General features: G+C 39.6%; 1 protein-coding gene and 1 non-coding gene across 2 annotated transcripts in view; one reads left to right on the top strand and one right to left on the bottom strand.

The window, feature by feature from the left end:
* The window catches only part of LOC122068224 (serine/threonine-protein kinase PBL27-like), a 107,085-nt gene that overhangs the window by 47,382 nt on the left and 46,225 nt on the right, over positions 1-13,478 (bottom strand). The gene's annotated exons all lie outside the window — the stretch shown is intronic.
* LOC122068225 lies at positions 13,018-13,124 on the top strand. The gene has a single exon (XR_006137009.1). It is a non-coding gene; the product is annotated as a small nucleolar RNA R71 (small nucleolar RNA).

Genomic DNA, 13,478 nt, shown 5'->3' with positions numbered 1-13,478 from the left:
AAACTGGTTTTACCTTTCCTTAACTCCCCGCATCATGTTATCCATGATGGATGCCACATCATGGGCTGTAAGTACCGGCGGAGCCAGGGGTGCATTGCGAGGTCTACCCCGATTCTGTGTAGGGGAAGCGGGAGGTGACAGTATGATTGGGATCGGGATCGAGATCGAGTGTTCTGACATGACATGACTCCTATAGAGGATCCGATTAGTGCATATAAATATACAAGGTTGCATGTAATTGGAACACATGCATACATAGTGGGTCCCACACGTATACGATAGGAAAAATTAGGGTTAGGGCATGCATAAGTCGGGTCCACGCACATTAGGATCCAATCGCACACGTATCCCAAAGGGGCACACCATTAAAGTAACAAAATAAAAATTTGGATTTGAAAAATAAAATAATTTATTTTCCAAATTAGTCCACCGGAAATAGGGGAACTTTTCACTAGAAATATGGTTTAATCCACCGAAAATATCAAGGTACAAAACCAGAAATATAGTTTTCATTGTACAAAACCCTAATCTAACTTGTGGAAAAGATGTGGAAATGGCCAAGGAGAGTTTTTCAACCCCTACCTTGCCTTCCTCTCACTATCTCATGATTTATTGGGGCCGCACACACATCAGAGGTACGTTTCTCCTCTCTGTAACCTAGTTTTGTGATTTCCTTCTCTATGAGCTTCACATTCAGCCATTGAACTAGGTTTTCATTCTTAATCCTTAGGAATCATATTGCAATGATGTCTGGACACCGTGTACGTACCTGACATGCCATTGAACAAGAGGAGCAAGATGTCACCACTCAGTTCAACCCAATCTTGTTCCTCTCTGTGGTTGAGCGAGACCATTGGGAACTCTTTTAGCACCACAACGTGGACCCAAGAGTCTATGTGAGGATAAATGACATCCATACATTCCGTCTCTACCAACGGTTTGACCAAATTGGGTGGTACCACATCTTGAAACCCAACAAGTACTACTACCCAACATTGGTTAGGTTATTCTACTCCAACCTGCAATGCATGAACCGGGGTGCTGAAGAGATGCGGATCACCTCCTATATGAAGGGGGTGGAGATCTCCTTTGATATGGGACAGTTAACCAATATTCTGATGGTCAGCAATGCCGGTGACCTGGTGTACTGCCCGCCTCAGACTCCAGCTTATGACTTCCAAAGTCCCGATACCTTTCAAGAGATAAAAGACATGATGACTAAGGAGGCTAAGGGATGGAACCATTCAGTCAACTATCTTGCTACTCCAAAGGTCATCTATCATATAGTTTAGTTGAATGTCCTTCTGACTTGTGGGCAACACGATGAGGTGTTTGCACTGCATGCTTATGTGACCCACTATGTGTACATAGGGGCACAGATACATCTCTCTTACCTCCTAATGTGGACCATGGTAACTCAGTCTGAGTGGCAGGATTGCCGAGTTGGGAACCTATGCTACAAGAGAATACTAACTGACATCTTCCGGGCTTCGGGGTGGATTTGGAGGGAGAGACATGCTTTGGTGAAGAGGTCACATACTTCAACCAAGATTCTCTGAGGAAGATGGCCCTAAATATGAGGGAGGTGATACCTATTCTGGGGAAGGGTCAGCAGCCTATGGAGGTAGAAGGTGATGGTGTCGGTGATGTTAGTGGAGGTGTTGGTAGTGCAGGAAGAGAAGCTACTCGGGTTCATGGGGTTCCACCACCTGATCCCCAGGCTATGGGTTCTATGGCTGCTTCTACTTCTCGGGGTACTAGGGGTGTGAGGCCTTATGGTCTTAATGATGTTATGGCCCACCTAGACACCACCACAATACTGATGAGGAGCATAGATGGTCGCCTCAATAGCATAGACAGGACCTATTGTCTTATGGACAATAGAGTGGCCTCCCTAGATGCATAGATGCAAGCGATGGTCTTTCATCTTGGTATTTTGGTGCCTCCTCCAAGAACGCATGGTCAGAACCAGGCTCAGGGCCAGGGACAGAACTAGCAGTAGCAGCAAGAGCAGCAAGAGTAGTGGCATGTCTGCCACTATAGCTTTTAAGATTTTCCTTTCCATGTTTTTCTTTAAGATTTCATGTTCTAGGGGTAGTTGAACTTTTATTTACTATCATTTGCTTCTTTCATTTACACTCCTAGTCTTTAGGCTAGTTAGGATTTCCAGCTTTTCGTACATTAATTTTCTAAAAAATGTAAGCTGTGTAATCAAGTTTTCTATTATAATGAAACGGCTTTGACACCTATACTTGTCTCCTAATTATACAATTTCAATTATTTTTGTCTCAAGATTTTTATTTAATCCAAATTTTCCCAAGTCATGGTTCGATTGAGATTGTGAGTTAAGGCAGAGCTTCGCGCTCTGATACCATAACTGTCATACCCCACTTCCAGTAGACCCAACTTACGAACCTACCAGGATCTCTGATAGCAGTACCTTAACATTTCATAATCTCACATCACAAACCAACCATAAGCAGCGGAATCAAAGTATAGTAGCAGAATCATAAATAAAATGGGGATATTATCTAATAATAAACATAATATCAATAACCGAGTTATTCTGTTTACAATCCTTCAAGACTTACATATATCAAGTTTAAAAACATAATATCCACAGACCTGTATCAACACAATCAACAATATGCCGAACACCTCATGGTGTTGCGTATGCACAAAAGTCACAAGCAAAATCCTAGCCAAGCTCCTCTATGTCCGGCATCCACCAGTCAATCACTTCGTACTCGGGTCTGAAGGACAAAGAGTCACTAGCCACAGGTACAACCATACCTACATCATCATCTAAAAAGTGTGTATACGTGGGGTGAACTTTCCAACTCGCTTAGTGAGGGGTGGGGTCAAGCACATCCAAGCAAGACAATAATAATAATAATTCATGATGCATGATAACAAAAATTAAACACATAGTCCATGATGCTCGTCATACAGTTTATTTATTTATTATCCACCTAACAATACAACTAAGTCTGGTAAAATGCTACTATGGCGCATTAGGCCGTATCCTTCATCTAGAAACCGCCATCAACTATGCAAGGATACAAACCCTAGCCATAAATAGAAGCCTGTCAGTCCCTGTATATGTCCATGGGTCACCCAGCAAACCCCTGATAACTCCTTCCTGGTAATCAAGGCATCGGTAACACATTGGCTACGTTGGACAAGTTCCTGCCTCTGGCAACAATCACATCAAACTGTGAGTGTGGCATTATGAAAAGGCACATCAAACATACCACAATGGGTTATCCAACACCTCAACCCCTGTTGGCAAGGGCTCGTAGCATAGGGAGTGATACCTAACCAAATATATGCTACATGCCTTCATAATGATCCAGTTAGTATGAATTACATGATACCGGCAAGACCTCGGCCACAAAGTGTAATCCATCTCCAAATACAGTCCCGGATACATGATACCAGTGAGACCTTGGCCACAAAGTGAAACCTAAGACTGTATACCTAATCTAGCATGCATATCACAGTTGAGTATGGACTACACAACACCGGTACCAATCGTCGGCCATGAAGTGTATCCTTTTCCAAATACAGTCCCGGGGTACACAATACCAGTGAGACCTTGGCCACAAAGTGTAACCCACGACTACAACTAACTCTAATGTAAAATATCAATGCATGAATGCTACATACATACGGTAATCACGGCACCAGTACCACCTCGGTCATGCCAGATTCTGTCATACATACACTACCAAACATATGGTGATCACGGTACAGGTACCACCTCGGCCACACCAGATCCCATCATACAATCCCATGACAATTCATATCAAAATTGTAAAATGACAAATGTAACATATGACATATCATCATTGTATTTGAGCAATTACAATTAAACATGTAATTCCAAAATTAAACATGTGAGCAATTTAATAATAATGAACATTCCAAAAATAAACACAGTCTATCCCTCACCTGGTTTATGTCCAAGTGTGTTAGGGTTCAAGTATGGCCATCGGTCGACCAACTCAATTCCGACTTCAGGGTTTGTGTCATTGCCCTATACACAAAAGGAACCAAATGTCAATACATGTCGAAAACATTGGGAGGGACCCACATGGGTCACCCCCAAAGGGTATAGACAAAATCCATCAATGACAGTAATGTCACCGAAAACACCCACTAGAAACAAGATATTTCCACCAGAAATATCAGTGCTATTTCCAATGGTGGTGACAGAGGGATCTCAAGCCTCTGTGGTCCACCGGAAATATGCCACCAGAAGCAGATCCAGTGGATCTGATGGACTATTTCGGTGGTGGTTCAGAACAGTCCACCCATTTTGGGGCTTTTCGGCTCTGACCCGATCGTTGAGATTTGTTCCATGGAGTTTGTAGGGGATATTCCTAACATCATTCTAATCCAATAAAATCCCAATTCCACTAAGCCATTTGGGAGATACGTCGATCGAACGATCAAAACCCCAGTTGGTCTTTTGGTAATAATTGTTGTCGGAGCTCATCGGGCTTGGTTCGAGCTCTGCAACAACACCAGGAGGGTAGAATACACATTCCATGACCTCCACATAGTTTATACACTAAGATTCCATCCAAACCTAGCTTTGTCTAGGTCAAAATAAAGAGAGAGAGAGTCGTATGGGAGGTTGTACTTACCTCCGACAGCGATTTCAACGACTAGGCGATAGACGGCACCAAGGTAAAGCCCTTCCCCTTTCTTCTTCTTCTTCTTCTCCCTCTTTTCTTCCTTACTCTCTTCTCTTACGTTTGGACAAAGAAGAAATTAAGAAATGAAGAAATGAGGAAATGAATTCCTCATTTTTAACTTATGAGTTAAAGTGGACCTTAGGGTCCATTTGGTTGGACCCTATTTGGATCGATCGGGTTAATATGACTTTCGGAGCCCGAGAACCTTACCACTTAGGTCCAAAACGTGTTCACATCACGAGAAAAATATGGGGGATGATTTGGGATCATCTGAGACTGTTTACAATGCGAGTGGTGGGACCCACGGCATCGACACCGTGACAGTAACCTATTATGTTCACCAGAAACAGCCCACCGAATTCAGGCCCAGTGGATTCGGTGGCATATTTTTGATGGTCAAGACTGCTTGCTATCCCATAGCTGGTCTTGTACAGGTGGTTGCCCTTAGCCATGCTCAAGTCCTTTCGACAACTTCAATACGTGCCTGGATTTATGTGTGACCAGTCGGGTCACTTACCATCCGGGATCGAAAGGTACGAATCCCCTCTAGTTAGACTAGCACATGATGCACGAACACTTGGGGTCATCTCTCCCCCTTTGGAAATGGGCGGCCGTGAGCCAAAACCTGGCCGTGCTTTCGATCTCTGATTCGAGACCTATTACAACAGTTCAAATTAAATCGAGTCAGGGCACAGATGTAACATATTCACTTCAAGAACATGTTTATAATAATATGCAATTGACAAGCTCATCCACATATGCATCATAACATAAACGTTCCATAAAAGTCACACCGAAATCCCGTCACCTTGAATCTCTAGTGCTGGTGGACAGCCGCGTTCTCAAGTTACGGGCATTGTGATTATAAAGCCTATTTATATGGGGGATGTTCACTGTTTGAGATTTTAAATGTAACCGCAATCGTAGGGATCAGTGTAGCTACAGGTCGAACACAGGGAGAGCAACCACTTTATTTATTTTTCTTTTAATAATGTGAAAGTGAACTAATTAATGGTTGTGATGTAATTCTAATTATCATCTAAACATATGTATCTAAAATAACGTCCTAACCATTCGTCATCTAAGAATTTAAAGATGCAAGCAACACAATTAAAATTAATTAAATAAATAACTGAAAATAAACAACCCACGCAATTAAAAAAAAACAATAAAGGAAAAAAATGCTGAAATAAAAATAAAGTAAAAGAAAGGGGATAAAACTAGAGAGAGACTCACAAGTAAGTTTCTCTACTTAGCCTGAGGGATGCATCATAATATGAGCTTCCCTACTTGACCAGAGAGTCACTCTTACAAGGGTTACTCTACTTGGCTTTAGGGAAAGGGAGACAATTAAAATAAAAGTAATAAATTAATGGTTCTATGGCTAGGAGGGGCAAAGCCAACACATACACTAGCCATGAACCATGGGGGAAAGGGATAGTAATAATGTAACGACTGAAATTAAAATCCTAAATTAAGAAAGAAAGGGTAGTCAGAAGAGGGAATGAGAGGGGGGAGAGAAGACTACTGAAGGAGCCTACTTACTTGAACTTCAACCCTTGAACTGAAAACTTGATCGATTTGAGATACTACCAGTACTAAAAATCAGATCTGGAATAAACCAAATCTGAAATTTCTAGTACTAGAGAAAACAAATCTGAAGAAAAAATAAATTGAACTTGAAAGACATGCTTCATAGCTTGTTCTTGTCACCTAGAACTAAGCCTAGAACAAGAACTTGAAAATTGCAACTTGAACTGCTTAAACAATAAAAATAAAAGACTGAATAAAAAACAAAAGTGCTTGCATTAATTGAATAAAAATAACTTAGAAAAGTGTTTAAAGCATAAACCTAAAACTAGAGCTAGAGAAAGAGACAGAGCAACTAAAAAAAAAACCATAGAAGAAGAATGAATTGTCTCCCCTCCTCTTACATGAGTTGTATTTATAGGGAATGGAGAGGTAGGGTAACAAATTTCTCTTTCCTAAAAGGGAGAAACCCACAAGTGGTAGTGAGATCTTTTGAGACCAAAAGTGCTAAGGTGGAGGAGAGAGAAGAAAGAAATAAACTTAGAGAAATTTCCTATAATTTTTTTTTGCTTATTTTCTTTCCTTTATTTTTAAATTTATTTCTCTTCTTTTTCTCCCTCCAAGGGACGATTTCCCTTCTTGCTTTGTGTGATTTGGACAATATTTTGGTAATGATGTGGAGGAGAGAGAAGATTTGGACAAGATTTATTTCTCCCTTTTTTTTTCTCTTCTTGCACAGGAAATCTCTCCCATGATTTTCCTTGCTTCTAATTTGATGTGGAAATCCCCTCCATGCCCTTAGTGCTTGAAGTGAGTGAAAAGTAGAAAATCTTCAATAAAGTTCTCCAAAAAAAGACAACCATGAGATTCGAACTTGTGACCTCTGGTGAGCAAGGGAATTTTACACGCCATAGCTCACCAAATACACTAAGTAGTTGTTGGAGAGATATGACGCCCGATAATTCTTAAAGTCTTTAAAATACAAAACCTACAAAAAGAGAGTAAAATCCAAGGTAGCTCCATTCTAAATATATAAAATGCATATTTTATTATCCTAGATTTCACACATAAATGTGCTCATCAGAATTTCCCCACACTTAGACTTTGCTAGTCATTGAGCAAAACAAAAAGAAAAATAATAAAAACAAAAAACCTAACTCACTTTCGTAGGAATCACGGTTGCACTTAGCATGTGCAACAAGCCTTTAAACCCCTAGGTCACCCCTAGTGGACGAGTTGTGTCTCGTGGGTGTTTGCAGTGAATATACACCAAAAATTTAGAATAAATAAATCCCAACCTTGGCTAAAGGTAAGGCTCATACCGATCCAGAGCAAAAATAATTTTTCTCACAAGGGACTCCCACACTTGAACTTTTATTACCCTTTATCAATTCCAGGCACTAGCATATTTCTTAATTTGGAACTCACCTCGTCTCTTCCAAAACATCCTTATCTTAAGATAAAACCACTTGCGAAGAAATAGGGAACCAATGACTAAGGTGTTGGAGTGTTTTTCACCAAAACATATTGCCAAGCATTAATGACATTTGCACATTTTTTCTTCTTTATTTTTTTTCTTAATAAACTCTATTCTACTCTACTATTTTTGGCCTAAATGACATGGTGGAGCAAACACCAGACACCCAAGTTACTATGCAGCTTTGCTTTTTTGCATATGCCCACAAAGACAGTGATGCTAGTGTTCTTTCAAAAGTTTCCTCCTTAGGAATTTTGATCAAGACACCACGCTTCCTGAGGCGCAATGACCTGTCTGATTCTATGGAAATTAACTCTTATTCTTCTTTATACCACATTTCACATTTCATTTAAAATTGTGCATTTGTCAACTCATGTCAAATTAAAAAGAATGTCTCAACTCTAAATCAAAAGTACAAGGAACCCACAGACTTACATATGGTCCAACACCATAAACATAGGGGTCTCTTATTTTTCAAAAGAAAGTCCCATCTCAAGACATAGGCTTGTTTCTTTCTTCTCAACAGGGTTTTTATACGTTTAAAATGGGTACCTTAGTCAAAAATTTTATTTGTCACATTAATGAAGCAACCGAATGGTATGATCATTAGCCAAAATCAAAGTAGGACTTCATCCTTTAGCAAGCTCAAAAAAAAAAAAAAAAATAAACAAAAATAAACAAAATAAAACAAAGTGGAAAAAGTAGAAACTGGTTTCCCTCCCCCACACTTAAGTCATGCAATGTCCTCAATGCATGGAAAGAATTAAAAATGAAGACAATGCAAGGGGGGTCATACCTGATTAAAAGTTAGTCATCAATGTAAAGAAGTTCATAGAGATCCATGACCTCTTCACTACCAGTAGTAGGAAACTCGAGGAACGGTTTCAAACACTGACCATTAACCTTCAAAATTACCCCTGTTCCTGGATTCAAAATCTCCATAGCCCCATGGGAATGTGCATTATGGACAATAAACGGGCCATCCCATCGGGATCTAAGCTTACCAAGGAAATGATGAAATCGAGAGTTGTACAATAAGACCTTATCACCAATTACAAAAGATTTACGCAGAATGTGCTTATCATGGAAAGCTTTGGTCTTTTCCTTGTAAATCCTAGAACTTTTATAGGCTTCATTCCTAAGTTCCTCAAACTTAGATAGTTGGAGCCTACGATGAATTCTCGCATCAGACAAATCAAATTTGAGCTTCTTGATAGCCCAAAAGGCCTTATGCTCCAACTCAACTGGTAAGTGACAAGCTTTTTCATACACCAAACGGTAGAGAGACTGACCAAGGTCGGTCTTGAATGCAGTCTGATGGGCCCATAAGGCATCAATGAGCCTAAGAGACCAATCCTTACGGTTGGGATTAACAGTTTTCTCCAAGATTTGTTTGATCTGCCTATTAGACACCTCCTTATGCTCCAACTCAACTGGTAAGTGACAAGCTTTTTCATACACCAAACGGTAGAGAGACTGACCAAGGTCGGTCTTGAATGCAGTCTGATGGGCCCATAAGGCATCAATGAGCCTAAGAGACCAATCCTTACGGTTGGGATTAACAGTTTTCTCCAAGATTTGTTTGATCTGCCTATTAGACACCTCCACTTGGGCACTAGTTTGGGGGTGATAAGGGGTAGATAACTTATGGGTGATCCCATACTTTTTCATTAGGGCCTTAAAAGGCCGATTATAAAAATGAGTACCTCTATCACTAATTATTGCACGTGGTGCACCAAAGCGGAAAAAAATGTTCTCTTTGAGAAACTGGACCACCACTTTGTGGTCATTAGTTTTACAAGGTATGGACTCTATCCATTTAGAAACATAATCAATGGCCAAAAGTATGTACAAATTCCCAAGGGAATTAGGGAATGGTCCCATAAAATCGATGCCCCATACATTAAAGATCTAAACTACCAAAATAGGGTTGAGAAGCATCATGTTCCTCTTATTGATACAGCCAAAAGACTGACAAGCGGTTGTAAAATTGAGTTGTGCATCATTTAAGGTCCTACTAGCATAGTAAATGATAGTGGACAACTTATTAATCCTTTGACCCAAAACCGCTCCTATGGCAAAATCCGAAGCATCACACATCAGTTCAAAAGGTTCAGTCCAATTAGGTCATTGAATAATGGGTGCATTGGTCAACTCCTTCTTAAGTTGTTTGAAGGATTCTATGCACTCTTTAGAAAACTCAAAAGTTTGATCTTTGGCAAGTAATGAAGTGAGAGGTCGGGCTAACTGCCTAAAGTTCTTAATAAACCTTCTGTAGAAGCCCGCATGCCCTAGAAAAGATCGGACGTCCTTAACAGATTGAGGAGGTGGTAAATTATCAATTAAATCCACTTTGGCTCTATCTACCTTAATTCTCTCCTTGGCTATTACATAGCCTAAAAAAATACCAGATTTAACCATGAAATGACATTTCTCCCAATTCAAAACCAAAATTCTTAGATATGCACTTTTTCAAAACTAGAGAAAGATGATGAAGACATTCAAAATAGGAATTCCCATGAATTGAAAAGTCATCCATAAATACTTCTAAGAATTTTTCGACCATGTCAGAAAAGATACTCATCATGCATCATTGGAACGTAGCAGGGGCATTGCAAAGCCCAAAGGGCATACGCCTGTAAGTAAATGTTCCATATGGGCATGTAAAAGTGGTCTTATGTTGGTCCTCTAAAGCAATTGGGATCTGGTTATAGCCAGAATATCCATCAAGAAAACAATAGTATTCATGTCCAGTTAACCTCTCTAACATCTGGTCAATGAATGGTAATGGGAAGTGGTCCTTTTAGGTTGCCACATTAAGTTTCCTGTAGTCTATGCACACTTTCCACCCTGATTGGACATGGGTTAGAATTAGTTCATTAATGGCATTAAGAACTACAGTCACACCAGACTTCTTAGGCACTACGTGAACTGGGCTTACCCATTGGCTATAAGAAATCAGATAAATTATTTCATGATCCAAGCACTTTAGGATCTCTTTCTTAGTGGCTTCCATGATCACTGGGTAAGCTCTTCTTTGGGGTTTCGTGGATGGTTTGGAATCCTCCATAAGATGTATATGATGTTGTACAATAGAAGGGCTTATACCCTTGATATCAGCCATGGTCCAACCTAAAGCTTCCTTATTATCTTTTAACACTTTAAGTAACTCCTCTTCTTGGGTAGAAGTAAAATTTGAAGAAATTATTACAGGAAGAGTCTGGTCAGGCCCTAGGACAGCATACCTCAAATTAGATGGCAACTCCTTAAGATCTAGCTTAGGGGGCTCAACTATGGAAAGTTTGCGAATGGAATTGGAAAGGTCTCCTAAGGGCTCCACAGGTATGTGAAGACTCAAGACTTCAAAAAAGAAATGTTCAAGACTTCAAAAAAGAAATTTTCACTATCATTATCCAACTCATCCATACACTCTTGGAATTCTGAATCAAAATCAATATCAAAGTTGGTAACTAAATCATCAGAAAATTCCAGAAAATCCTCAAGCATATTGATCTCTTCTTCCATATGTGGTTACTTGCCTATCCTAAACATGTTAAACTCAACAGTTTGGTTACCAAAAGATAATCTTAGGAAACCATTCCGGCAGTTGATTAATGCATTACTGGTAGCCAAGAATGGTCTTCCTAGAATTATTGGGATCTCATCCTTAGTTAAAAAGGGCTTGGTATCTAACACAATGAAATCAACAGGGAAAATAAATTCTCCCACCTTTAGTAAGACATCCTCAACCATCCCTTTAGGAATCTTAACAGACCTATCTGCCAATTGAAGAGTAGTTCCAGTGGCTTTCAATTCTCCCAATCCAAGTTGCCTGTACACATGGTGAGGTAAAAGATTCACACTTACACCAAGGTCAAGTAAAACATGCTCAATGTAGGTGTTACCTATGACACAAGATATGGTAGGGCTCCCTGGATCCTTATACTTGGCTACTATAAGCTGAGTAATTATGGAACTAATGTTACCTACCAAGAACGCCTTTTTAAGCACACTAGTGATACGTTTATAAGTACACAAATCTTTCAGTACCTTTGCATAGGTAGGGATCTAGGATATGGCATTAAAAAGAGGGATGTTCACTTCTATCTTTTTGAAAAATTCTAAAAATTTATCTATGGAAGAAGTCTTCTTTTTGTGTACCAAGCGATTAGAAAATAGGATAGGATGAACATAAGGACTATTAGGGATTTGTCCTTTTTCAGAAGAATCATTTTTTATTTCCTCAACCAAATCATCTTTAATTTCAAAAGAATCTTTAGGTTCATCAGACAAACCTAGAACAAGCGGCACACTTGTGTCATCAATTGAAGGAGAGTTTACAGGAGTAATAGAAAGGAAAGATTTAGGAACGCTATGTTGGTACTCTCTACCACTCCTAAAGGCATAAACAACATTACATTGGTTAGAGGGCCCTTGTTGGGTCTAACCTTGTACTATATTCAGTGGTGCATTTGTTGGTGTTTGTGAACTAATAGGCTAATGATGCCTAGGGTTAGGCTCTGGTTGACTGGGTAAAGTTCCTTTCTCCCTCTCATGCATAATTGAGACAACTTGAGTGAGTTCTCTCATAAGATTTTGATGGCTTGTCATGAAGAGGGTCATATTTTTTTTCAAGTCACTTATTCTACTTGCCTCTCCAGTGTTGGTAAACCCAAGGAGTTGTTGATAAGATGATAGAAGATGGGCCCTAGGAAAACTAGCCTAAGGTCCTACATTTAACCTAGGAAAAGTTTTTGAGAAAAATATTGTTGTGCAAAGGGAGGCCTTTGGAGTCCAGGTTGACCTTGATTATGAAAATTGGAAGGCCCTGCTTGGTTGCCCTGATTTCAAGAGAAATTTGGGTGATTTCTCCATCCTGGATTGTAGGTGTTACTATATGGATTATTTTATTATAAGGCATTAAAACTATCATTAGAAGTGCCCCCAGAGATGTTGGGGCATTCTTCTATGACATGTCCAGGGCACTGGCACCAAGCACAAATATTAACCACATTGACTGATGATAGCTCTCTTGGAACAATGACCTCAATTCTCTTGATTAGGCTATCCAAATGAGCTTCCTTGGATATTATCCTATTCACAAAATATCATTTTCCTCCTATAGTTCTTTCACTCTCTTGGGTTGATTCCCACTCAAGGGTTTTGTCAGCTAAGTCAAGTAAGAATTTTGATGCCTTTCCTTCATCTGTAAAGGATGTGAATCCCTCAGGGCACATAGACTCTATCATTTGTTTAGTTGGGTAATCAATACCCTCATAAATTATTTGACATAAATGCCATAAGTCTAGGCCATGGTGAGGGCATTCTTGGAGTAGATCCTTGAATCTCTCCATAAGTTTAGAAAATGACTCACTAGGCTTTTGCCTAAACTGAAGGATATCACTTCTAAGTTTATTGGGATTGTGAGTTGGGAAAAACTTTGTAAGGAAAACAACTGTGAACTATTCCCATGAGGTTATGGAATTTGTGGATAACCCATACAACCACTTCTTAGCTTGGTCTTTTAATGCAAAAGTGATAAACCTAAGCTTAACAGCATCATCAGAAAGCTGTTGGATCTTAATTAGAATACATACCTCTTCAAATTCCCTTAGAAATAGGTATGCATCCTCAGAGGTCAATCCATGGAAGTGGGGAAATATAATGATGAATTGAGATTTGAGTTCAAAATTATTGCCCTGGGCTTGTGGTAGAACTATGCAGGAAGCTTGGGCTGTTCTAGCAGGGTAGAACCTATCTTTTAGAAA

Source organism: Macadamia integrifolia, unplaced genomic scaffold (genome assembly GCF_013358625.1).
Source record: "Macadamia integrifolia cultivar HAES 741 unplaced genomic scaffold, SCU_Mint_v3 scaffold359, whole genome shotgun sequence".
NCBI lineage: Eukaryota > Viridiplantae > Streptophyta > Magnoliopsida > Proteales > Proteaceae > Macadamia > Macadamia integrifolia.
Note: the sequence above shows the minus strand (reverse complement) of the source record. Positions and strands in the feature narration are given on the sequence as shown.